The 25,718-nt window shown below is 32.7% G+C and overlaps 1 long non-coding RNA gene across 1 annotated transcript; it reads left to right on the plus strand.

The window, feature by feature from the left end:
- The first annotated feature begins 669 nt into the window (after positions 1-669).
- On the plus strand, positions 670-21,814 carry LOC115875154. The gene is made up of 2 exons (XR_004048978.1): positions 670-918; positions 20,271-21,814. It is a non-coding gene; the product is annotated as an uncharacterized LOC115875154 (long non-coding RNA).
- The last annotated feature ends 3,904 nt before the right edge of the window (positions 21,815-25,718 follow it).

Consider the following 25,718-nt stretch of genomic DNA (forward strand, 5'->3'; position numbering starts at 1 on the left):
AATGTACCTAACATGTATTTGTTATCCATCAAAAATGCCTAGGATCTCGACCTACCGAAAATTGCGATCTCGAAAGTAACGTAACTGGAGTAACTGGTAACGACTGTAACTGGAACATCAACGTCAACAGCGACCGATCAAAGTGCGTCTACGCCCTTATTACGTATTTGCCATTTCCAGTTCCAGTTACTACCGTTTGCGACCAACGAAATCGCAACCCTAGGGGCGCGACGGCTGGAGCGAAGCACGTCGCTATGCGGTTACTGCGGTTGAACTAACTCCTAGAGCGATTATAAATAATTTATTTGCAAATTATGAACAATTTATAGTTTCATCGTTATTATAATCGTCATTATTCAGTAACAGGTTCCTGATTCGTTGTGGAGCGCAACATGACGTTACAAAAAACACCGCTCCAAAATCGCGTTACTCAAATACCGACACATCACTATTTTCTAGTGATCATGAACAAAGATTTTCTTTCATTCACCAATACATTTTTGTGATTATTCTTGAGTAAGATTACTGATTACTACAAAAACACTCAGTTATTTTCCGTTTAGCGTGAACTACACACTGTTTTCCCGACGCGTAGCAGCGTCCGGAAACAGAACTAAAGGGGTTCCGGAGGCAAGAGGGGAGGTAAGCTATGGCGACGTCTACTGCCGCCGCGACGCTATAGCCGCAGTTCGGCACGAGCGTCGCCGGCGCTCACAGCGACCGACGCCCGGCGTCGTCGTCGTTTATATCGCCGTCGCGTCTTCGGCGCGACACGAAGAAGAAAATTGCGTTGTTTAACTCTTAGATAAACCAGTACTAACAAAGAATTTAGAGTTATGGCTTGATACTTATATGGTTAAAATGCATAAGGGCTCCAACTGCAAAACGCTTTCAAATGAAGACAAACTATTTTTAAAGGTGAGTTTGGTTTTATTCAGGTTTTATGAAAATGTTGAAAGAAAGAAGTAATAATCTGAATTTTAGAACAGTCACAAAATAATATATGTGTATTTTACTTCTGTTACCATTGTTTATTTATTTTTACTACCTACCTTCTTCTTGTAAATTCTGATGATCCGTGCTGTTTATTACAGCCATATGATCGAAAAAACAGCGTCAAAGATGGTTTTCACCATCAATTCAAACAACAATATTTCTGGACTGAAAACCACCTCTGCTCGAGTAAATACCAACAAACAATAATAATATAACTTTTCAATGACAGTAACATTTTAAATCGATACAATCTTCATCAAGGCGAAGAAACTAAGATATTGACATGAACTAAAAAAGATATATCTATAAACTTTTAAAAGTTGTTTTTTACAAACATTTATTTAACTTGGCATGTTTATTAGTCTTCAAATATGGCGAGCTGAAGTAGAACCACTTCCTGACGCTCGATTGTGTTCAGATTTGGTATACTTGCATAGCTTCGGTGACGATGCAGTATTATGGTATTATGAAACATATAAGGGTAGTACTAAAATATAGTACCACTTCCTGACATTTTATTGGGCGCAAATTTGGTATACTGGCATGTTCAAATGTGGCGAGCTGAATTAGAACCACTTCCTGAAGCTCGATTGGGTTCAAATTTGGTATACTTGCATATCTTCGTTGACAATGCAGTATTATGGTATTATGAGACATAATATAAAGTAGTACCAAAATATAGTACCACTTTCTGACATTTTATTGGGCTCCATATTTGGTATACTGGTATGTCTTCGGTCACAATGGCAATATTATGGTACTATAAAGCTGATCCGAAGATGAAGCCACAAGGTGGCCATACGAACTTATAAACTAAACAAGCTAAACCTATCGTATTTAGAAGCATTAGGTTCGCCGCTGTGCTAGGTTAGAAGGATTCCTTATTGAAGCATGAAATGGACTTTAAATTAACATCTGAACAGGTTAGGAAAACAAAATAAAGTCCCCCTACTCTGGGTACCAGCCCACCAAGGGACAGAAGGTAATGAAAAAGCAAACGATTTAGCTAGAAACTCTCGAGCGAACACTCTTCTAACTGGACCAGAACTGTGCTCATTTTCAAGTGGAAACCCACTTAAACGAGAACTAAAGAACCTGGAAGACTCAATCGGCAACCTGGAATGGGAATCCTTCAACGGCCTAAGGCACTCAAAGATATTTCTTTGATTCCTTTGATTTAAATAAGAACAATCTTCGGATTATCACGGGGTTTTTTAACAGAACACCGCATCCTTAATGAACACCTCAATAGATTGAAGCTAAAAAACAACGGCGAATGCAGATTCTGTGGGGAAAATGGAGAAACACCAGAACACTTCATCACTGAATGCGCTGAAATGACAGCCATTTATGCCATAAACTTTGGTACGACTGCTATCGGGGATGGAGAACTAATCTCTGTAAAACCGTCTCAGATACTTGCTTTTGTCAAAGCCCTGAGACTGTATGATGAGTTATAACTCAAGAAAGGAGGACACAATAGATCTATAAGGTCGCGGTGATTAAGTCCCTCCTCCCAGATCTACAATCCCATAAAACAATATGTATACAATCTACTATCTACAAGATGGAGGATAATCTACAATCTACAAGAGGCTACAAACTGAAATAATTTAAGTACAAATTGTTTAAAAAATCACCTAAATCGGCCTACTAAAAAAATGTAGTGAACTTTCAGCGAGACTAATGTACGGTCCTAAAGTTTTGGGAAAATTTTCATCTGGTTTGGTTAAGTAATAAAATGCATTTAATGAAGTAGTCATGGTAATTAAATGTCATCAGTCATGTCACTTCAAAAAACAAAGCAAAAAATGTTGGGTTCTGATTCTTAAAATGTCTTATAACATTGATATTCGTCGAGGAGTTTATAATCTTGTTGGGCGAATGGCGAAACGAGATATTGTCGTCATTTATCGGGATCAAAACATTAGCAAATCGACAATTTATCGGGCAATCAAAGAATGTGAAGAAGGGATACCATGTGAGAATGGCCCTGATGATGTGAGATTAAAAAGTAAGAAAAAGTTTTAGGACAAAATTTTGGTATGATGTAGCATTTCTGAGGCTGGCTTCATCTCACATCTTTACATTGGCGTTTTTCGGAGTGAAGCCTTAAATGCAGAGCTTTATATCGAGAATTGTCATTGAAGGATGATGCAACGCATCAGGGAATTCTTCAATAAGGCAATTCTTCAGGGCAAATCGACAATAACGGTCCCTTCTCCAGTGTTTGAATTTTATTTTATAATTAGGATAGTAAACATAGGTTGTTTAAAAATATGATAAAAATATAAAACTATTTTTATAAGAGTTGTCAGTTTCTGAATTTTTTCCCAAAACTTTAGGACCATACATTATCAGTGTATTCTGACATTTATTAATATGAAAAACTCTGTATATTATGAAAACGAGAATTTGAGAATTATTTTGAGCTTACAATAAATATTTTTGTAGTATTTGTGCAACAAAAAGTAGAACAGGATTTGGAGCTTTCCTATAATCAATATACCATACATACACATAAATGCAAATGCATATAGCGCTGGATTACATACATTACAGTTGTTAAACCTCCGTTTAAATGCAGTTCCAAAATTAATGCACTAAGCTTCATAAGCACCCAAAACAGATCGATATAAATCTAAAACTCAGGTCTCCAAAATACCCTAGAAATAATTTATTTAATTAAACCTGGTTGTTTTTACCGTAAACTATGAGATTTTGCAAAATAAATTCCCAATATTATTAAAAATCTAAGAAAATTATGTTTTTGCTTTAATAAAATATATATTTCGAAAGTGGTGCTACGTCAGGTCCAAAAATAATTTGTCGCTAACGAAAAACAATTTTGCCCTCATCAAAAAAGTTATAATTGAAAACTCATGTTGTTCTATTAGTAAAATGTATATTAATCTATTTATAATTCAGTGACGTTTGGAAACACCGTTTGAAGGTCGTTTATTTTCAAAAGCTTCAATTAAGAACCGCCAGTGTTCTTTAGATAATTCAAAGCGAAGTACAACAATAACAATTTTAAATACCCCCATGCATTTCCGTGCAGCTGAAGAGGCGGTCTTGTCGGACTTAGTAAGATGATTTTATCTTGGTTTGCTCTCATGTATGCTTAAAAGTCTAGATATAAATTGTATGGGAAGGGGGAAGTTAATCACCGCGACCTTATAGATCTATTAAGTAGGAAGGGGTTCCTTAAGTAACTCATCATACAGTCTCAAGGCTTTGACAAAAGCCAGTACCTTAGACGGTCTTACAGAGGTCAGTTCTCCATCTCCGATATCAGTCGTACCAAAGTTTATGACACAATGGTCTCGGAGCACTCAATGATGACGTGTTCTGGTGTTTCCCCATTTTCTCCTCATAGAAATTGGATTCGCCGATTCGATTTTTAGCTTCAATTTACTGATGTTTTCATTTAAGAGACAATGTCCTGTTAAAAACCCCGTGACAATCCGAAGATTGTTCTTATTTAAACCAAGGAAAATCTTTAATTTTTTTGATCGTAAGTCTTGAGAAATTTTCCCGAGTGCCTTAGACCGTTGGAAGATTCTCATCCCAGGTTACTAGGTTCTTGAATTCTGCTTTAATTTGGTTTCCTCTTCGGAAGCAGAACGTTTCTTGTCGACTTAGTGGAGTGTTCGCTCATTTTTTGTAACTAGATCGTTCTTCTATCTCTTGGTGAGGTGGAACCCAGAGTAGGAGGACTTTACTTTCTTTGCCTAATTCTGCAAAAAAGTCTAAAAAAAATAAAGTTCTTAAAGTATTAAATATAGGCCAACGATTTTTTATTTTTAGATATTTACAGAACAAATTAAAAAAAAATAGAAATGCTACTCTTATTAAAGCATTAAAAATAAGCAAATACACTAGTATATACACTAGCTCACCACTATACACTAAAACACTACATTTTTACACTGGACGTACGTTTGGCTAATCATGTTAGCATCATCAACAGATGATTAAAAGTAAACTATTGTTATATTCACAAATTGAGCTTTTCTGTAGACACTCGATTGGTAGTGTTCACAACTAACCAAACCAAACCAATCGAACGTAACAATAAATTACTGAAACTAGAAAATTAAGCAACAGAGAATTAGAAGAAATGAGACTCTCATCCTTGTTCATATTTTCTTTACATTTATTTATTTGTTTTGATACTTTAATTTGTAACGGATAATTTGCGACATGTTTGGAAAATTCATCCTTATCAAAACAAGATTTATCCGCTGTAGCATATTTTAATTCGTCAAATGCTGTTTGAATCTAGTTATTTTTGGTCTTCTAGTCTGCCCAACATATTTCTGATTGCCGTCTTTACAGTTGATGTGTTTTATCTTTTAGCATTATCTAATAGTTGCTATAATTTATTACTAACTCTATAGACAAGTTTATGATTGAAATTCTTTAAAAATCTTTCTAGACCACGGGTTCTCTATCAAATGGTATTGAAACATAATGTAACTTATCATTATCTAGTTGAAAAGTAGAGTTTGCAGAAATTCTTAACTTATACTTCTGTTTTCTAATTATTTTTCTGACCAATGAAGGAGCATAGTCATTACACTCATCTACATTCTTAGTATAATTTCTCTCTTTTTCATATCTTTCGCTGTTAAGTAGAAACCTATTAATCTATGAACTAAGAAAATTAAACTAGTCATCATAATGTTTAACACAATGATAAGTCATTAAGAATTTATCTGTGTCTAGTAGTATTATTTCTATAGACATCAAATTCCAGGCAATTATTAGTATTTCTAATAAATAATATATCTAGAAATGGTAATGACTCGTTCTTCTCAATGTCATAGGTGAAGATATTTATTCTATAGAAAATGACTTATTCATTTTTTAATATCAATCAAGTGAGAAAGTATACATTAACTTGTATTCGATTAAATTTTCTTATTTCCTTTGATACAGACATAAAAAGTTTAGCCAAACGCAATTTTTTTTGCATGTAACGTGCTCCTAAGAGATTGGTCCTTCTCACTGGTTATAAAATCATAAAATAAATGGGAATAAAGTACTTACATTTAAAAAACTTCATCTCGTCGAGTGTAAGAAGTTACAGAATATGTTCTTATTTTGTCAAAAGCAAACTGAAAAACCAACCGAATGCTTCTTATATTCTCATTTAATATTCTTCAAAAGACACTAAAATTTTTCGCTATAAAAATATATGTATTTCCGATTTTACACACGCAATAACTTTCTATTACTTTTTGAAAATATTTTCGGCAAACAATACGACTATAAATTTCCGTCAAGAAACCATACACCCTACCTTATAGCCGCAGTAAGTAGGGACGATAATTTCAAGAAAAATATATCGATATGATATATTACTAACGAAGAAATATATTCGTTTCTGGAAAAAGGCTAGATGTATAGTCATGAAATCGAGACTTGAAGAGAAAAAATATAGAAATGAACCAGCCACAAAGATATAGACGATATGCTAAACGATAGAATAAATGACAGTGACAGATGTGTCTGACATTTTAATTCACAGATAAATAATATTTTTTCTATCATTTTTTTGATGTCGTCTTTCAAAATATTTTCTAACCTATTGGACTTTATACTCGTTCTTGTATTTGTCGTGTATTTACTAAGAGTGGGTCATATAGTTTCCCCACTTTCTATACAGAGTCGGAATTCAGCGTCTTCCACTAGCCCCATCCACTGCAGGGGTGATCTCAGCCTGTAGTGGCCTGTGTATACTGCAGTTAGCATACTTGCACCATTCCTGCTTAAGAGTTCTCCTATTCTGTGTTTGGATTGCCCGGCCAAGATTTTCTTGGTATGTTCCATTCTGCGACTGCCATTCCAGTCTTGAAACATCAGCTAAACAACCTTCTTTAGCTGAAAATAGCCTTAATAAAGACATCGAAACGTCGGCAATTAAAAAAAAAGGTTGTTTAATTCCTTCTTCTAAACCTGTGTTAATTCTCCATCTCCGATATCAGTCGTACCAAAGTTTCTGGTACGAATTGTTGTCACCTCGGCGCAATCAGTGATGAGGTGTTCTAGAGTTTCACTATTTTCTTCGCCTCGCAGAATCTGCAATCGCCAATGTTTCTTAGCTTCAATCTACTGATGTGTTCGTTGAGGAGACAGTGTCCTGTTATAAACCCCGGAACAATCCGAAGATGGTTCTTATTTAAATCAAAGAAAATCTTTCACCTTTCTCCATCGTAATTGCTGAGAAATTTCTTCGAGTGTCAGACCGTCTGAGGATTCCCATTCCAGGTTACGAATGGAGTCTTCCAGGTTCTTAAGCTATGCTGTAAGTTGGTTTCCACTTGGGAAGCAGAACGGTTCTGGTTCGGTTAGTGGAGGCTTCTCTCCTTTTATAGCTAGAGTGTTTGCTTCTTCATTACCTTCTATCGCTTTGTGGGCTGGCATCAAGAGTAGGAAGACTTTACTTTCTTGGTCTAATTTGTTCAGCTTCTTTAGGCGTTCTTTGACCAACTTCGAATTGATAGTTACTAAGTTGATCGCTCTTAAGGCTACTTGACTATCGGATAAGATGGTTAATCTGGTTTTCAAAGAGTGGTAACGATTCAGTAAGACACTTCTTGAAATTTAAGATACTATTTTTTAAGCGAAAGTGTCACAGGTTGACATATGAAATGTCATTCTATATTCTATTCAGAATGCCATTAGATATTGCGCCATCTATTGAATAAAGTAAAACAAATACCGAGGGAATCATTTAAAAATCAAAAATTGTAGATATTTCAGGTGGAATATACCGGGTGCGTCTCAAAAGTGGCTCACCCCTATAGCTTTCTTATTTTTTCAGATAAAAACACAAGATTTGGTATGTTAGTATATGACATAAATTAGGATTGATTGACATATTTAATTGTTTTCGGTCACTTCCTGTTTCACCGGAAATGACTACAAGTTTTGATTTTTAAATGGCACCCTCAGTATATTTCCACTTTATTCGATAGAAAATGACACTCTGAATCGAATGACATGTCATATGTCAACTTTTGACATATTCGCTCAAAAACTAATTGTATTTTAAATTTCAATCAGTGCCATGGATGTATTAAAAACACTAATATTTAATCAAGGAGCCTTGGAAAAATAGATTTGATCGTCTAATGTTTTTAGTGTCTTGTCCTGGCCGGTTAAAACTGGCCGGTTATGCCCAAATCGTATTTCTAATCATATCTGATTTTTTTTCAAATGGAACGAGGGTGGCTCATTAGCATATTTGGAAAAAACATTTTTTACGAATAATTTGATAACACACACTTGACATTTCGAGTCAAATTGTCGTAATGAACCGCAGGTTACAATTTCAAATAAACCATATGCGAAAATGTCAGTACCAAACCAAACCAAGCCACTTTTGAGACGCACCCGGTATATAAGATAAGTTGTACGAATCTTTCGGTAGCGAAGTCCTTTGTGATAGAATCATAGCCACTCGACGCTGGAGAGTAGTGTGGACATTGGCAGTATACAACACACAACAAAGAATGAAAAATGGAACGAGGACATTCGAAAATGTAATGGCTAAATGTGTGGTCACGAAAACATGGCAACGACACAGAAGTCAGAGGACAAGATGAGGAGATGATTCTAAGACTATATTGGGTACAAACAGCGCAAAGCAGTTTTGAAATAAGGTTTCTAAGACCTACTAAATTAAGTTAAAGAAGAGAAGGCGAAAATATCTTTATCGTCGATATTTTCACCTTCAATATATCGATATATCAAAAATCGACCTTTCCTGCCATCCTTAGCAGTTAGTGAAGAAATCGCGGTCGAAATACGCGCAAACACGTCCACGTTCGTCTTCCATAACCGAATTTGACGATCCTGACGTCGTCGTTTCTCCAGATCGCATTTTTATACGCGCTCGCCATTCCAGTTTCAAAACAAACTCCGTGACCTGTTTAATTTTTATTTTATGCGCTCTTAACACGTCCGTGAGATAGAGCATACGAGCTATGGGTACGAGGAACGGGCGATGCGAATTTTTATTAGGGGAGGACGGGAAAAAGCAAAGCGCATAAAATATAAGTGGAAGAAAATGGAAAATTCAAAGGCATCTCGTAGTTTTCAATAGGATAAAAGATATAGGTATATAAGTTTGTTACGTTTTCCTTGCCTATTATTTTATTGCATCATCATATGCGGCTTTATTCAACTCTTAATTACGGTAGGGTTGCCAACTTTCAAAATTAAAAATAGAGGACACAAGTGTAGAAAAAACGGGACAGGCGAAAAAATGTTTAAATCTCCCTCAAATGTCGAGAATTTACTCAAAAGTTATGGAAACGTTATACGGATAATGGTCTTGTTGACTTTCTTAACGCATTCACCAATATTTCTAACTAAACGTTCTCTAACCTAATGTGAGTTCATCACAAATGTAAAATCTCTAGGGAGGGGGAGGGGGGAGTCAAACATCACACAATCTTTTCAAATTTTTATTTCAAAAAATAATTTTTGTTAAATGGGGCAACATGTTTTGGGAAATGTTACTTTCCATCATCAGGCCAAAAAGACAAAAGTCACGCAAAAAAACTAAACCAACTTAAAACAGAAAAGACATCTGAATTGTAACCGTTCATTAGAAAACTGCATTTGATGTAATTTTCATTAATCAGCCGTTAAAAAATTCTTTTGTACTTACCAATAAATTCTTCCACCATAGCTCATAGCTTCAACACACTTTTTAATTCTTTTTTTACACTTTGATTTAGCTACAACGATGGACGTCTTAGCAAAGCGTTGTGAATTCTGAATTTCTGGTATAGTTTATCTGAAGTCAGTTGAAATAGATTGGGACTCTTAATTTCGGCACTGTCTTTGTCGGTGCCTTTGTCGGCATCGTCGGGACCAGCATCTGATTCAATGTTATTACTGGTCGCAGCTGCGTTTCCTAATAACATTGAATCAAATGCTGGTCGCTGCGACCTGGTCGTCAGTGCGTTTGAGCCCTAAGAATCTCACTACTTCCAACTGACTTCAGAAATACTATACGTAAGTAAATATTTATTTTCTGTATGAAAGAGTGGAGCTAGCAAAAGACATGCTGTTGCCCGATTAGCAATTTTATTAAGCATTGTTGCGGCAGACGATCATTTTTTAGATTTTGAGTTTGGTATGTAAAAAAGAGGACTTTTTCGATGCGTCAGAGAAAATAGGACAGTACGATTAAAAAGAGGACTACAAAGCTTACATTGATTCATATACCTTTCTTAATATCAATATCAAGACGATTAATAACTCATATTCCATGCAGTCTGTCGGTTAAAATCACGCCCGAATTTACGTATAATATACCAATAAGTGCTACGCAAAGTGACGTCATCGTATCTGGCAAGAGAGGCCTCAATAAAACAGAGCTTGGCCCCAGCTCTCGCCGGCCGTTACAACTTGGGTAAAGTTGGCCAAAAAATTAACCACTTTGCGTTGTTTGGATTCCGATTTACACATATCGTCTAGGTTTTCATAAACAGATGTGATGATGAGTAATAAATTTCGTTATTGACTAAAAACCTTTATTTGTTTTAATTAAATTATCAAGATCAAGGCCTAATAAGGAAAACAAAATAATTTGGAATGACGTCTTCTTGTTGCCGCCACGGCTAATCTTGAGGAGACCTACTTTATTTAGTTAACTTTTACCAGGGCCTATTTTTCATCTGGTCGGGCCCTAACGCCCAAGCAAAAATTCGGGCCCTCTTTTCCAATAAAATTCAAAAATTCTCTTGTTAGTTTGGGTTAAAAAAATAAAACAATTATTTTTATTTTTTTAATAATTTAAAAAAATAAATAAACATTATTATATTCAACAAAATAAATAATGAAAAAAACAACAATTAATTCTAATTTTAAAAAATAAATATTTTTTTTTAACAAAACCGAGAAAAAAAACTGAGTTGTGTTTGAGTTATTGTATGAATCTCTAGCAATATCATATTGAATTGGTCGTAAAAAAATATACAGGGTGTTTCAAAAAACATGTGCCATCTCTCGAGGCCCGATTCTACTTTGTTTCGTAACTACAGAGTGTTAAAGACTTACTATTTTTATTTATAAGTATTACTATTTTTTTTTTCGATTTATTATAATTTTCTTCCAAGTACTTTTAGCGAATGAAATTTTGAGGGAAAAAATTACTATAAATGCGACATATTTTAAAGCTAAAAAAGTGTCGACATATTCACCAGGACGTGCATATGGGTTATCACTGGAATATTTTTCTAAAAAAAAATCTAAAAAAGCATATACGCCACTGCCTTTTTTCTCTCGTTAGCGAAATTGTGTAAGCTGTTTAATGCCGATTAAAAGTGGTCTCTTGATATTTTGTCGATTTCGGCCTTCTTGATGAGATAAACGCAATTTTATTAATTTGCCTTGATTCATGTCTAATAGCAACCTTTAAAAAATTTTAATATCATTTAACTTGCGAAAGTTTTAAATAAGTACTCATTAATTCCTCATCAAAAAATATGAAAAAAAAATCCTATAAACATGAGCTTTAGAGTTACAGAATGTTAAAACTTTTTAAAATTAGGGTTTTTTAGTAATTACCTTAAATGCCATTATTTTTTATTTGAAATTGTTGCAGGTTGGACTAATATTAATAATAACTAATAGTAATACATAATATTAATAATAAAATAATTTTATTTTTATATTACCTTTATTAATTATTGTGATTAATAAAATTGCGTTTATCTCATCAAGGAGACGGAATTCGACAAAAATCAAGAGATAACTTTTAATTGGCATTAAACGGTCTACACAAGTTTGATATCAAAAGAAAAAAAGGCTGTGGCGCACATGTTTCTTTTTTTTAAATATCCTATATGCACGCCCCTGATGATTTTATCGACACTTTTTTAGCATTAAAATATATAGCACTTATAGTAAGTTAAATCGAACATTTCTTAAGACTTTAATACCCTGTAGGTACGAAACAAAGCAGAATCGGGCCAATATTGATATGAAAAATAAATTTTATTTTTATGCGAGGAATCTCCCCACGATAGATGGCGCATGTTTTTCGAAACACTCTGTATAAAAAACACTAACAAAAGTCACAAGTTCAGACTTAATGTAAATATTATTAGTTGAGATTTCCCTGTATAGGAAAATCAGTCTGTTGCTGTCTGTTGGTGAATGGAGGCTGACACCCTACTTGGCTAAGTCCCCCAAGTCTACTGCCAGCTGGAAGGCTCGTCAATGGACACGCATACACACATACACACATTCGCTCAAATAGTGGTTGGCACTTCTGATGCTTCCTTGACCTAGAGAAAGTGTTGCAACTTGATGATGCTCTGCCAAAAAAAAAGCCAGCATCAAAAAAGCTCCGTTCTTGATAATGAACTAGAATCTCGAGCCGCAACAGTATTTGGTGCCAAAGTAACTAATCGTTTACGATTTGTTTTTTATTAGATTGAGGAAATAGTAGATCATAAAACAGAACGCTTCTTTATCTTCCGTTTAAAAAAAACTGCTTTACAGTTTTAATACACTTAAATATGAAAGTGTTTTACATTTATAATGCCTTATATAATATTTTTTTTTTAATATTATTTTAATTTCCTTTAGCTAAAAGTATATTAAATATTTCTTTTTATGATATTTGTACTGTCTTCTTGTGGCGAGGCACAAAAAGTATTTTTTTTTGTCAATCAATTTTTCATAGAAAATGACACTCTGAATACAATGACATATCATATGTCAACTTTTGACATTTTCGCATATGGTTTATTGTTTTATTTCGCATATGGTTTATTTGAAATTATAACATGCGGTTCATAACAAAAATTTGACACAAAATACCAAAATCCAAATATCTTAATGAGCCACCCTCGTTCCATTTGAAAAAATTGACATATTATTAAAAATACGACACATTTGATTAACAATTAGTATTTTAACATAGCCATGGTACTCTAGATTGAAATTCTAAATCCGATTTTTTATTGAGCGAGAATGTCAAAAATTGACATATGATAATGTCATTTTATTCAGAATGTCATTTTCTATCGAATAAAGTAAAAAAATACCGAGGGTGCAATTTAAAAATCAAAAGTTGTAGTTATTTCCGGTGAAATAGGAAGTGACCAAAAACAATTTTGCCACTGTACCACTTTTGAGACGGACCCGATATGCATCCTCATTACTACAATTGCAGGCGTTTACGAAATATAGAGGAATGTTTAGCTCGAGGTATCTAACAGACCACTCTGTAGCCTTTAAGGATAGCAATGGTATTGTTGCGAACCCGTGTGGACTCGACCTAACCTACCTATATGTCCCGCCCTCAAATGACATTAACATCGCATTAAAGAATAGACACCGTAATGATTCATTCGAACGTTCGAGAAAAAACGAGTTCCACTGGAATGGAGTAGTACATACGAGAACATTCGAAACCTTCTCTATGCACCTAATGATTTACGGATTATTCGAGAAACTCTTTAGCTGTGGGTATAAAATCCGACGGCTGGGGCCTGAGCAGGACAGCAATAAATAGACGAGTACAGTTGACGCGCTAAATTTAAAATAAATTCTTTAGTTAATAAATCGTTTGTAAATAGTTCTGCAAGTCTTTTATCGTTATTGTTTTTGTTAATTAGTGTTAAATAAATTGTGATTGTCGCACAATGCTGCTATCTACAAAAACAGGTGCACTACATTTATTTATATTATTTTTGGCAATATTCTTATTTCTGCCAATTATTTATAATATTTTATAAATTTATATTTCCACTTCTCTTTTAATTATCAAATTTGAAATTTAAATGTTTTAAAAGAAATAAGCTAGTCAAAATTTCAAGAAAAATATATTTCTGACTCAGTTTTTTTATACTTGGTATTTAAAAATTATGCAGGTGAAAGCCTTTCAAATGATTTTAAGTTATTTACTAACAGATTAGTGTCAGCAATTTTTATTACTTTTTGAACCCTACTTTAATTATTTTTAACATTTTTAAGTTACAAAAATTTCCTAAAATGAAATAGTTATTTGTGTAACTAATGCAAAAAGGACATAGATATTTGTTGCACGACGCATGAGTTTTGCAGCTCGAGACGAAGTCGGGATCTGCAATCATGCTGAGTGCAACCATAATAAGCTTTTTGCACGTGTTGCACACATTTTTTACGATCAAATTGAAATTTTTGAAATAACAAGGTGTTTCTTGCACTAGTGTGAAAAATAAGTTATTTTTTGCACTAGTTTATAAAATTTACTTTTAATACAGCAGATCGTATGATAGAATAAAAGACGATCGTAGAAAAATTAATTTTTGATTATCTAATTCTTTAAATTCCCAAGACCAACGTATATTTTAAATAGACTCAGAGTGATATGTAATGTCCCTTAGTACAAACTGCGCACACATTAGGAAGTACTTTATCAACTTAAACGTACCAAATTCGTCTCTGTCATCGTATACATATGTCTAATAATAAACTATTCTAATTATAAATAAAAAATAGACGAACGGCGGCTAGCAACAATAAAAAAACTGTAAAGCTTTGCTGCGATAACGGTCTAGTTGTCTAGCGTTATTTTAGATTTTACTCACACACACACAGTCGCACATACGGACGCATATCTAGTACCTACCTCAAACTTTAAATAACCTGAGCTTAAATTAGACCACCAAAAATAGCCGGCTAACATCAAATTTTGTCGCAATAATATAAATATTTCAGTAAATACCGGCCGTTTGGTTTATATCTGGATTAAATAAAGTATAATTAATTTAACTATAAACTGTATAGACGAACTCAATAATTTTATTGGATTTATTTTTTATTTTTAGTTTTCAAAATCGAATAAATATATTAAACTTTCCATCTATACTCTCAGTGTCTCTACTATCACAAATCGTAGAGACGTAGCTGTTACCATCAGCCTGTTCCAGAATTCCGAGATATAGTTTAGCTCTGCGCCGCTGCGCGCTGATAGTCGTTTACAGCGCAGCGGATAAAGAATACTGTTTCGCAGTTCTGCTTTCAGTCGACAGAGTGAGTGGTTGCCGGAGACAGTGTTGCCAGAACTACTGATTGATTCGTAGATTTACGGATTTTAGGTACAATACGTTATTAATACGAATTTTCTATCATTAAACAATTTAATATATTATATGATTAAACAAAGAACTGCGTCAGAGTTGGCTTGGAAATGAAGACCGGTGGTAAATGTGAATAATCGTCATATTCGTCATTTCTAAGCGAACTAAACGACTTTTTTCGATCATACGACATATTCAGTACCTATAAAAGAATATTTATTTTTGTTGTTTATTCTATGTTTAACACGAATAAATTTTCAATACAATACTATTTTACCGGAAATAGCTACAACTTTTGATTTTTAAATGGCATCCTTGGTATATTTTTGCTTTATTCGATAGAAAATGACAATCTAAATAGAATGACTTTTGACATTTTCGCTTAAAATCAAATCGCTTTTTAAATTTCAATATAGAGTGCCATGGCTGTGTTAAAAACACTAATTTTTAATCAAGGAGCCTTGGAAAATAGATTTGACCGTTGAATGTTTTCTTGTATCTTGTCCTGGCCGGTCAAAAGATGCCCAAATCGTATTTTTAATCATATCTCAATTTTTTCAAATGCAACAAGGGTGACTCATTAGCATATTTGGAAGAAGCATTTTTTACGAATAATTTGGTACCACACACTTCCTATTTCGAGTCAAATTGTCGTTACGAACAGCATGTTACAATGCCATACAAACCATATGCGAAAATGTCAAAAGTTGACATATTATGATATGTCATTCTATGCAGAGTGTCATATTCTATCGAATAAAGTAAAAAAATACCGGGAGTGTCATTTAAAAATTAAAAGTTGTAGTAATTTCCGGTGAAACAGGAAGTATTCTAAAATAATTGAATACGTCAATCAATCCTAATTTATGTCATATACTAACATACCAAATCTCGTTTTATTATCTGAAAAAATAAAAAAGTTATGGTGTGAGCCACTTTTCAAGCGCACCCTGTATGTTGTCATATTATCAGGAAATTATATTTATTTAACTAGAAAGAAAAAAAGATCCAAAAATTACAAATTTTCAAAAATTTCTTTTCGCGGAAAAAAAACTCATAATCGTGTTTCTGGGGTCGAATAAAAATATTTGCATTTATTTAAAACTGTAGCGCGACCCTGTAGAGTTAGAATTAGAATTAGAATAAGTGGGAGGGGGTTAATCTCTGCGACCTTAGAGATCTATTGTGTCCCCCTTTCTTGAGTTATAACTCATCATACAGTCCCAGGACTTCCTACGGAGACCCGTGTCCCTCACAGTCGAGGAGCTACGACCCAGGCCGGGTAGACGAAACGGTAGCTTGTGTCGCCTGTTGGGTTTAGAGGTAGGAGATAGGCTCCCGACCCTTGGAGGAGGTGGTAGCTTGTATGCCACTTGAGGAGGATTGTCTCACGCAAGTGTCAGCCACCTCTCCTGTAGTTCTCTTTAGGTTTGGCCCCTTGGAACTTTCATTGTTACTGTTCCCAGTGTCGCTAGGGGGTTTCCCCACAGCTTCACCGGTGATGTTTTTATTACTATTATTACCAGATCTCATAGTGTTCCTATGAGTCGCTAGGGACAGTCGATCCACTTCTACAGAGCCCCGCATGTAGAAGTAAGGGGTAAAATACAATGGGGTGCCCCCCGGTGCCCCAAGGTTGAGGCTGTCCGTAGCCCCGCCCGGTATCGTTATATGTCTTGGTGCAATTCCCTGGCCACGATACCACAGTCAGGGACAAGACGATGAGTGAGATGCTTCTTAGACCAAGCCAAGTGCTAGGGGGTTTCCCCCCCAGCACCTGACCAGGAGCTTCCCCACCAACGACAAAGTCTTGCATCTCCTAGGGGAAGGCCCTGTAGAGTTAATCCTGTATAATATCTGTATGTTTTTTTTTAATAATCGAAGAAGCGGTATCATATTTTACTAGCAACTACAAACGTTAGTACTGTATAACTATCGCTTCAGCGCATACAAAAATAAATGGACAAAAACAGGGAATAAATTTATAAGGACAAGAAGTGCATATGTACAGCATCTCGAAAACAAACAAATCTGGTCAATAGATTATGAGCACCACTAGGGAGGACGCTTTATTTTTCCGAAGTCTCGTTCTAAATCAATGTTTACACTTGCTTGATACTGCCGACCGGTCTAGGAAGTGCCATTGCGATATTTTGCGCCATTTTGGCAGCGGTCAAGATTAGCCATCCGCTCGTAAATATTTCTGAAACGCGCTGTCGCTGCCGCAACTTTTTGCACCACGAAAATCCCAACGAAAACACCAGAAAAATTTTACCAATTTGTTACTACTATCCCCGTTTTGTTTCTCTTATTTTGGGACGGTGCTGTTTGCAGAGAGCATCGCTTTTATCATTTCAGTTTTTTGGTCTATTTTTCGCCCTTAATACTACTACTCCAGTATAATTAATAGTATTTTTTTCAACGTCACAAAAGTATTAATTTTTGTGATGTCATTGGCAATATAACAAGGTCATTTTAACGCCTAGGCACAAAACATAGACTAATGTCATGTACTAGAGATAGATTGGACACTGATATAAAACAAATGGGTCCGTCATTTAGAGCCACCTAGTGATCTGGAAGAAACTAATGGAGAGTTTTGGCATAACATAATTTTAGCGTTCCGTTACTTATTAACGCTAACTAAAACGGTAACGTTATTCAAGCTCAAAATTACTCCTTGTAAAATATAAAATAATAAATATAGACTTTTTTGTTGCCATTTTATGTTTTATTAGATCATTAGAAGTGTAACATAATTAAAACAAAATTAAAATATATACATACATTTTAAACACCAACAATAGAGCACATAGCGCCTATTTTTTGATTTAACAAATAAATTATATATAGTAAAAATATTATAGACTACTAATTAACTGTTACAAAAAATACTATATATTACCAACTATGTACTTACTTATTTATGATTAAACTATTTTTTTTTATTTGGTTTATAAATTTATAATTTCTAAAATGTCAGAATGACTTTAATAAAAAAGTTTAGTATCTAACACGAAAATGATGATCGACTCTAAATATCAGAATGCACAAACTAATAAAAACACAAACTATAAACACAAATCACTGAAATCACCGAACTTTCCGGTAAATCAGGAATATCTGAATTAATGATTATTTAAATAATGATCAAAAATAATCAAAATAATGATTTAAAAATAACTTGACGGATTACAAACATTTTGTCAACATGTCAACATGATGTCAACTAGACAAAAACTAGACCACAGACAATAGTCAACATAGGGACTGTCATATCATCTTCATATATAAATTAGAAACCTGTACTTTAATGTCTTTTGCGCCGTCTGGCGATGCGGAAGAAACTAAATTTGGAGTTCTATAAAATTACCATTGAGTGTCTAGGGCATGGCACAAAAGTACAAAAATATATTATTAAACTAACATTAAGTGTCAAATTCTACGAATGTAACCATAGAGTCCCGGTATACAGGGTTGTTCGCTACATATGACACGGAGTATTGTAGCTAAACGATTAAATTTCTACAAACTGTAAGTTTTAAGTTCGTTGAAGGACTATTAGAGTTACAATTTAAAAATAATTTCACAATATACAGAGTGTCCCAAACTCGGTCCCAAATAAGTAAAAAAATATTATAGTTGTATTTTTTTAAATGCCCTGTATATTATTCCATTTTTAGAGTCTACGATTGAAATAAAGGTAAATTTGAATAAGTTTTATCGCACTTACACCTTACCGATTTTGAAATATTTTCAATTTTGTGAAACTGCAGCAAAAAATTTAAAACTTCATTTTTCCAAAGGTTATTAAAGGTTTTAGTACTAAATATTTACTGAAGATTATTTATTGATCAGATAGTGTGTTGTGCAATAATAAAAATTATACTACCTTATAACAGAGTGTCGAAAATTTTATATTAAATAATTACTAGCTTTAAACGGCAATAACTTGATTAATTTAAATACAACACCATGTATATTTTACGTGAATCGGATGCACAATTTAATTGCTTATCAAATTGTATTATACCATTTTTTACCTTAATTGTTTTAATTAATAAATTATTCTAAATAAATATGGATTTGACTCAGAAATCAATAGAATAAGTTATGAAAATGAACGTCTCTGTTGTTATAAATAAGCATTCGTCAAAAAATGAAATAAAATTTATAAGGTGTTACTTTTTACCACACTGTCTAATACACATATAAAATTCAGTTTTTTAGTATTTAGAGCAATTATTATTAATCAACGTAAACAGTCAATTAATGTAGTTTGAATACTGGGATCATATTAATTGGTCCTCTTTAACAAAAAATATTTAAACAGTTTTTTTTATCTTTTAATGAAATAAGCAAACTATATTGACAATATTAGTATCTGTACTCTTTGAAAATGTGTTACATCTTTAAAAATAACCGAAAATGTCAATATTCCATGGTTATAGTGGTAAATGATGTCTAAATTATTAGAAAATGATTTTTTTACGAAAATTTGAAGAGAAAGGTGAAAAATGGTATAATACACTTACTACGATAGACAATTAAATTGTGCATCTGATTCTAATAAAATATAGAGGGTGTTCCACTTAAATTAAACAAGTTATTGCCGTTTAACGCTAGTAATTATTTAATATAAATTTTTAGACACTCTGTATAAGGTAGTATTTTGTTTATTGTTGTAACACAATATCTGATCGATAAATAAACTTCAGTAAATATTTAGTATTAAAAACTTCGATACCCTCGGAGAAATGAAGCCTTAAAATTTTTACTGCAATTTCATAAAATTGAAAATATTTCAAAAACGGTAAGGTGTAATAAACTTTAATCACATATCCCTTTATTCCAATCGTAGAATCTAAAAATAGAATAATATACAGGTGTTTCATTTAAAAAAACTACAACTATAATATTTTTACTTATTTGGGACACTCTGTATGTTGTAAAAATATTTTAGATTGTAGCTCTACTAGTCCTTCAACGAACCCAAAACTTACTATTTGTAAAAATCTAATCGTTTAGTTACAATACTCCGTGTATTACTTTTTATATTAAATTCTTCGTTTGTTGTATTTTTTAACTCTGGAACACATTTAATTTTGCATTTAATTAATGCACCAATTTTTTAATGCAACTTTTGTAATATTATTGATCTTTTTTTCTTTTCAGAATTAACATTGTCGTCGGGAAAGTCCAGCAAATATTTGGGGTAGCTGATTCTAATGACCTGGGGAACCACTTATTCCAAAAACCATCTACATGTCCTAGGAATGTCATCTGGAATTTTCCGATAAACTAGTTGTCTCCAATTTTCCAAAATTTAACAATGTGTCGAGTTAAATTTCGGAAAAACAACTCAAAAATAGATTGTTTTCAACAAACAAAAAAGATCTCTTTGCATATAATAATGTTTTAACGAATTTGTGATTATTTCTGTATATATGAAGGAATAAGTTTGTAGAATATTAGAAAATTACACCAGTTAAAACATTATTATTATTATTACTTTTGCAATTTGATCCTTTATGTATGAACAAACTTAGTTTAAACGCTTTTATACTAACAAAAACTAAATAACAGTTTTAGTTGGCTTTAATACTTATTATAAAGAAAACTATATTGTAAAAAATTGAACCCTCTGATTAAAGAATTTTTGTATGTATAGTCGGTTTATACTAAAAGATAAACATATTCTTAGAGTTAAACATAAATAAAATACATATTTTGGAAATACAATAAATACGTATTGGAAAGAAAAATTATATTAATAGAAATTTTTGCATGAAATTTTATATACAAAACTATACACGAATTTTTCGTAGAGAATTCCTATAATAGCCTAAGAAATTTTACATCAAAACACATGACATTATTTTTAGTGAAAATTGAGCTTGTGCATATTTATTTGCAGGATAAATATGAACAATAACAATTAACAAGAAGAATAATCATGTTTTTTGACATAAAATAACTTTTAAATTATATAAACAGATGAACGTAAAGTATATTAGTCCGTCTCAATATACCCAGGGATCACTGAAATATAGTTGTCTAAGTAGATAGGATCCTCCTGGTTAAAAAAAACTATAAAGGTGCATTAAAGTTATGAAAAGTACTTAGCAATAACTTAATGTAGAAAGTTGTACTTTAAACTTATACCGTTGTATTTTTGTTTTGCAAATAATCTCCTATACAAAAGCCTCCTGGTTTTTTATTAAGAGAAATAACAGAAAAAATGTATTTTGAGACTACCAAAATAAAATATTTTTTTGACAAAATGGTGAAGGTAAATATTTTTTTTTAAATTACCGAAAAATATAGTTTAAAATTTAGTATTGACAATTTCTACTTATTATAATGAAAAAGCTTTATTCTCTTAATAGAACATTGGTAGTGTTTGACGCAAACTATTTGGCTAGTGATAAACATATATAAAGTTAAAGAAAACCAATGTAGTTTAGATACTAGTACTTTTTGTCCCTCTATACAAGGGATTTTGAAGACCGAATATCCTTACTTATATTTAGAAATAGTGGCCTTTCTACTAATAATAATAAACGAACGTATTCCGCATGGATACTTGCGAAAAGAATATTTGAAAGAAAAAAGTTACTAGTGTTTTCTGAACCTTTTTTGCTACAGTAATTTTAAAGCCCGAGCTGTACTTATAACAATATTTACTTGGCAGTCGAAGTAATAAAATATTTAAAATATATATTTGTTTTAATAAACCCTATAAAATTCTGGTACCATTGCTATTTTAAATAACTTATAACAACCACAATATTAGAACTTCTTGGTTTGCAGCAAAAACTCAAGAATTCGAAATTCAGAAAAATACTAAAAATTAAAAAAAAATTAAACTATCCTTTGTAGATTTCGGTTTACAAAGTTAAAATATGCTTATGTTATGGGATTTGTAAGTTGAAGAATAATTTCAATAATATACAGGGTGTCTTAAATAAGTGCATTTTTAGGTGTAGTAAATTTAGATCCCAGAGACGTCATGAGTTTTTTGTTAAATTTTGTATTTTTCGCAAATTTTTAATTTTCAAGTAAAAAACATGATATCTTGATAATGTGGTAACATACGTAGTAGATTAAATTTAGAAGAATAAAAACAGAAAAAAAAACTTGTTCTCAAAATTCAAGCAAAAACATTTTTTTGAATTTTTTTCAACTTCTTGAATTTGAAAAACAGCGAAAAGAAAATATATTTCTTTGATCTATACCGCGATTATACCTATCAGCTTTGAAAATATTTGCGCTTATTTCAGACTCACCCTGTATAATAAGGTACCATTTAAATAAATTATTTCAAAAAAATAGACTTTTAAATACTACAGGGTGAGATATTAATAGGGTGATATACAGGGTGGTCCGTACTGTATTCCGGAAACTTCGGCAGCATATTCTGCAGATAAAAATAAGTAAAAAAGTTCGTATAAATGCGTCTCCTAAAATGCTTAGTTTCGGATATGGTGTAAACAGGGTGTAGAAGTTTTATTTTTATTTCGATTTTTTCCAAATAATTTATGAAGTAACGTCAATATTTGAATGGAAATTGATGTCTGGGGTTTTTTTGATATGAGAAATTTTTGAGATTTCAGACGTCAATAAGACTCCTACTTGTAGATGGCGCCACCTACATATTTTTTAACTGGTTTGGAGACTAATAACTTTGCGTCTGTACTACCCTGTATAATATATAGTATAGGGTTTTTTTTTAAGACTCAGTAAGTGCAAATATTTTCAGGGCTGGTAGATCTCGATAAAAGAAACATATCTTCTCTTTACAGTTTTTCAAAAAAGTACAAAATAATCGAGTTATTTTGCTTTCCAAATTCCACTTTCAATTTCCAAAAAAAAATTGTTTTTTGCTTATTCTGTTAACCACCGGATCTTTCCTGGGTTTTCCTACTTGTAAATTTAATCTACTACCTATCTTATCATATTATCAAGAAGTTATGATTTCTAACCCAAAACTAAAAAAAATCCCAAAATATTTTCAAAAAATTTTAAATTTTCAAAAAAAAAATAACCTCATAATCGTGTTTCTGCGGTCAAAATATACTACCCCTAAAATATTTGCACTTAGTTAAGCGCGAACATCATAGAAACGTGATAGAATTATTGTCAATTGCTTTTTTTCAGTATTCAAAAGTCAACCATTAAGTACAATTTAACATTTAAAAAAAAATCAGTAGGCGCCGAAAGTAAATGAGAGATTCCATTAATCAAATCAAGTGAAGGTAAATGAATGAAAAAATGAAACAGGTTTATGTTGATGGAAACGACTACTGTGTGGCCTTCCAAAATATACGTTACGCAATAAAACATTTAAAAAAAGACATTTACCCTAATTATATTTTTTGGTTTAGCTGGTTTATCGGTAAAACCACTATCAGTGCCACTCATTATAACCGAAATGTCAACATAGAATTTTAAGAATAAATGCTTAATGACAGTAGTAGATCTAACTATCCAGTTTATTCAGTTCTTCGCATTAATATTTATAATAATAAGCTTAACACGCTATTATTTCCTAAACGCTAAGAAAAAAAATTTAGATTCCCTATTTAGAAAATGCATCTATTAGAAATACAAAAGTCTTGCAGCAAGACCAATACCAAGTCTGGACCCTGCAAAACCAAGACCAAGGATATTTTGGTCTTGGTCTTTCATTAGCTCTCTCTCACTAACCGTAACCAAATTTTTTTTAGCTTGGTCAACCAGCCCGTCGGGGATCTTCTTCTTGGTCGTTTGCCATTTATCTTTAGTTTAATGGGGACTTTTTCTAGTCCATCTGTTCTTTTCGAAATAATATGGCCAAAGTATAACTAAGGTATGACTGAATTATTTTGGTTGGAAGTTTTATGGTGATTTTCAATTGCCTCAGAATTGAGACGTAAATATCTGAAACAAAAAGTGTAAATCTCAAAAACATAATGGTTTTGTAAAGTACATATTTAGGACTAAGTGCAACATATTGTCAAATATGCAACAACGATTTTCCTAAATTATTTAAAAATAAGGAGAGACTAAGCAAATTTCATCAAAAATAAATATTTTTCAGATTAGAACTATAATATATTTGACAATAGTAAATTTTACGTGAAATCCACTGAAATATACCGTTTTATAATATCTCTAACAGATCTTGACTAATTTGAGAAAATCTACAACAAATATAATATTGTAAAATATGCAATATCTATTTTCAATTTTTTTTTTGATTAGATTAGATTGGGGACTAGAATAATGATTGATTGTAAAACTACAAGTTGTAAACTGTAGAATGAGTTTCCAATCACCGCGACCTTCTATCGAAAGATCTATTATATCCCCCTTTCTTGAGTTATAACTCATCATACAGTCTATAACCGCTATAACTCATCATACACGAAGATTTTCCTGTTGTAGGGAGGACAGGGTATTTCCCATCCTCCCCTTACAACAGATGTTCTTCCTCCGAGCAGTAGACATCTACCTCCTATCTACCTAGAGTATACACTCTTCCAGGGTTGGGTTTAGCACTCCGTGCTCTTCACAGTCGAGAAACTTGACTCCGGCTGAGATACCCGTGAGGTGGAGGCTGGAGGATCTGCCTCCATTTTCTCCACCTCTTTAACTTGGCCTCTCCTTAGACCTGCTACCGGTGTTGTCCCGAGTCTATAATGGACGACATATCTCTCTTTCTGGTGGATGTTTCTTAGACCCAGCCAAAGTGCCAGAGAGGATTTCACTAGCACCTGACTAGGAGCTTCCCCACCAACGACAAGGTCTCGCATCTCCTAGAAGAACTTGTTTATAATAATTTTGCTTGGGAATCTCCTGACAGACGGCTTTTTGATATCTCCAACAGATTTTTAGGCGAATTGGAGAGATTCTTAGACGAATTTGAGAAATCTTCAAAATAATTTCTAGCACGTTTTAACAACAAATATCTCTGGATCAAAAAGTATACATTCAAAACAACAACATATTGTAAAATAGGCAAAATCTTTTTTTTTACATTGGGGTATTGGGGAGTTAAAAATACTGAGTTGACTCTAAAAGTGTGAGAGACCCACAACGAACTTTTGTGGGTCCCTCACATAGGCCCGCAAAATATACAGGGTGGTCCGAACTGTATTCCGGAAAATTCGGCAGCATATTCTGCAGATAAAAATAAGTAAAAAAGTTCATATAAATGTACGTCCTAAAATGCTTAGTTTCGGAGATACAGGGTGTAGAAGTTTCATTTTTATTTCGATTTTTTCTAAATAATTTCTGAAGTAATCAATACCTGTCATCACTGACATAAATTAAACACGTTTGACTAAATAGTTATCAGACTGAAATCATAAATTTAAAACATTTTTGTGCCAAAAGTTCAATAGAAACTGTTTTATCATCAGTTTTTTCGAAGAAAAATTTATAATTAATTTGAAAAAATAAAAAGTTCCAATTTATAATTTCAATGAAATAACTATCTACTTAACATATAATATGTTTATTTTTAGTCAATAATAACATGTATTGACTATTTCCATTCTAAATATCTTGAGAACGGTTGCTCGTAGCAATTTTTACCAAGAGACATTTTTTACGTAAAAATTCACGAAAATGTATATT

The sequence above is a fragment of the Sitophilus oryzae genome, unplaced genomic scaffold, assembly GCF_002938485.1.
Source record: "Sitophilus oryzae breed Bouriz unplaced genomic scaffold, Soryzae_2.0 scaffold_1350_pilon_pilon, whole genome shotgun sequence".
In the NCBI taxonomy this organism is placed as follows: domain Eukaryota; kingdom Metazoa; phylum Arthropoda; class Insecta; order Coleoptera; family Curculionidae; genus Sitophilus; species Sitophilus oryzae.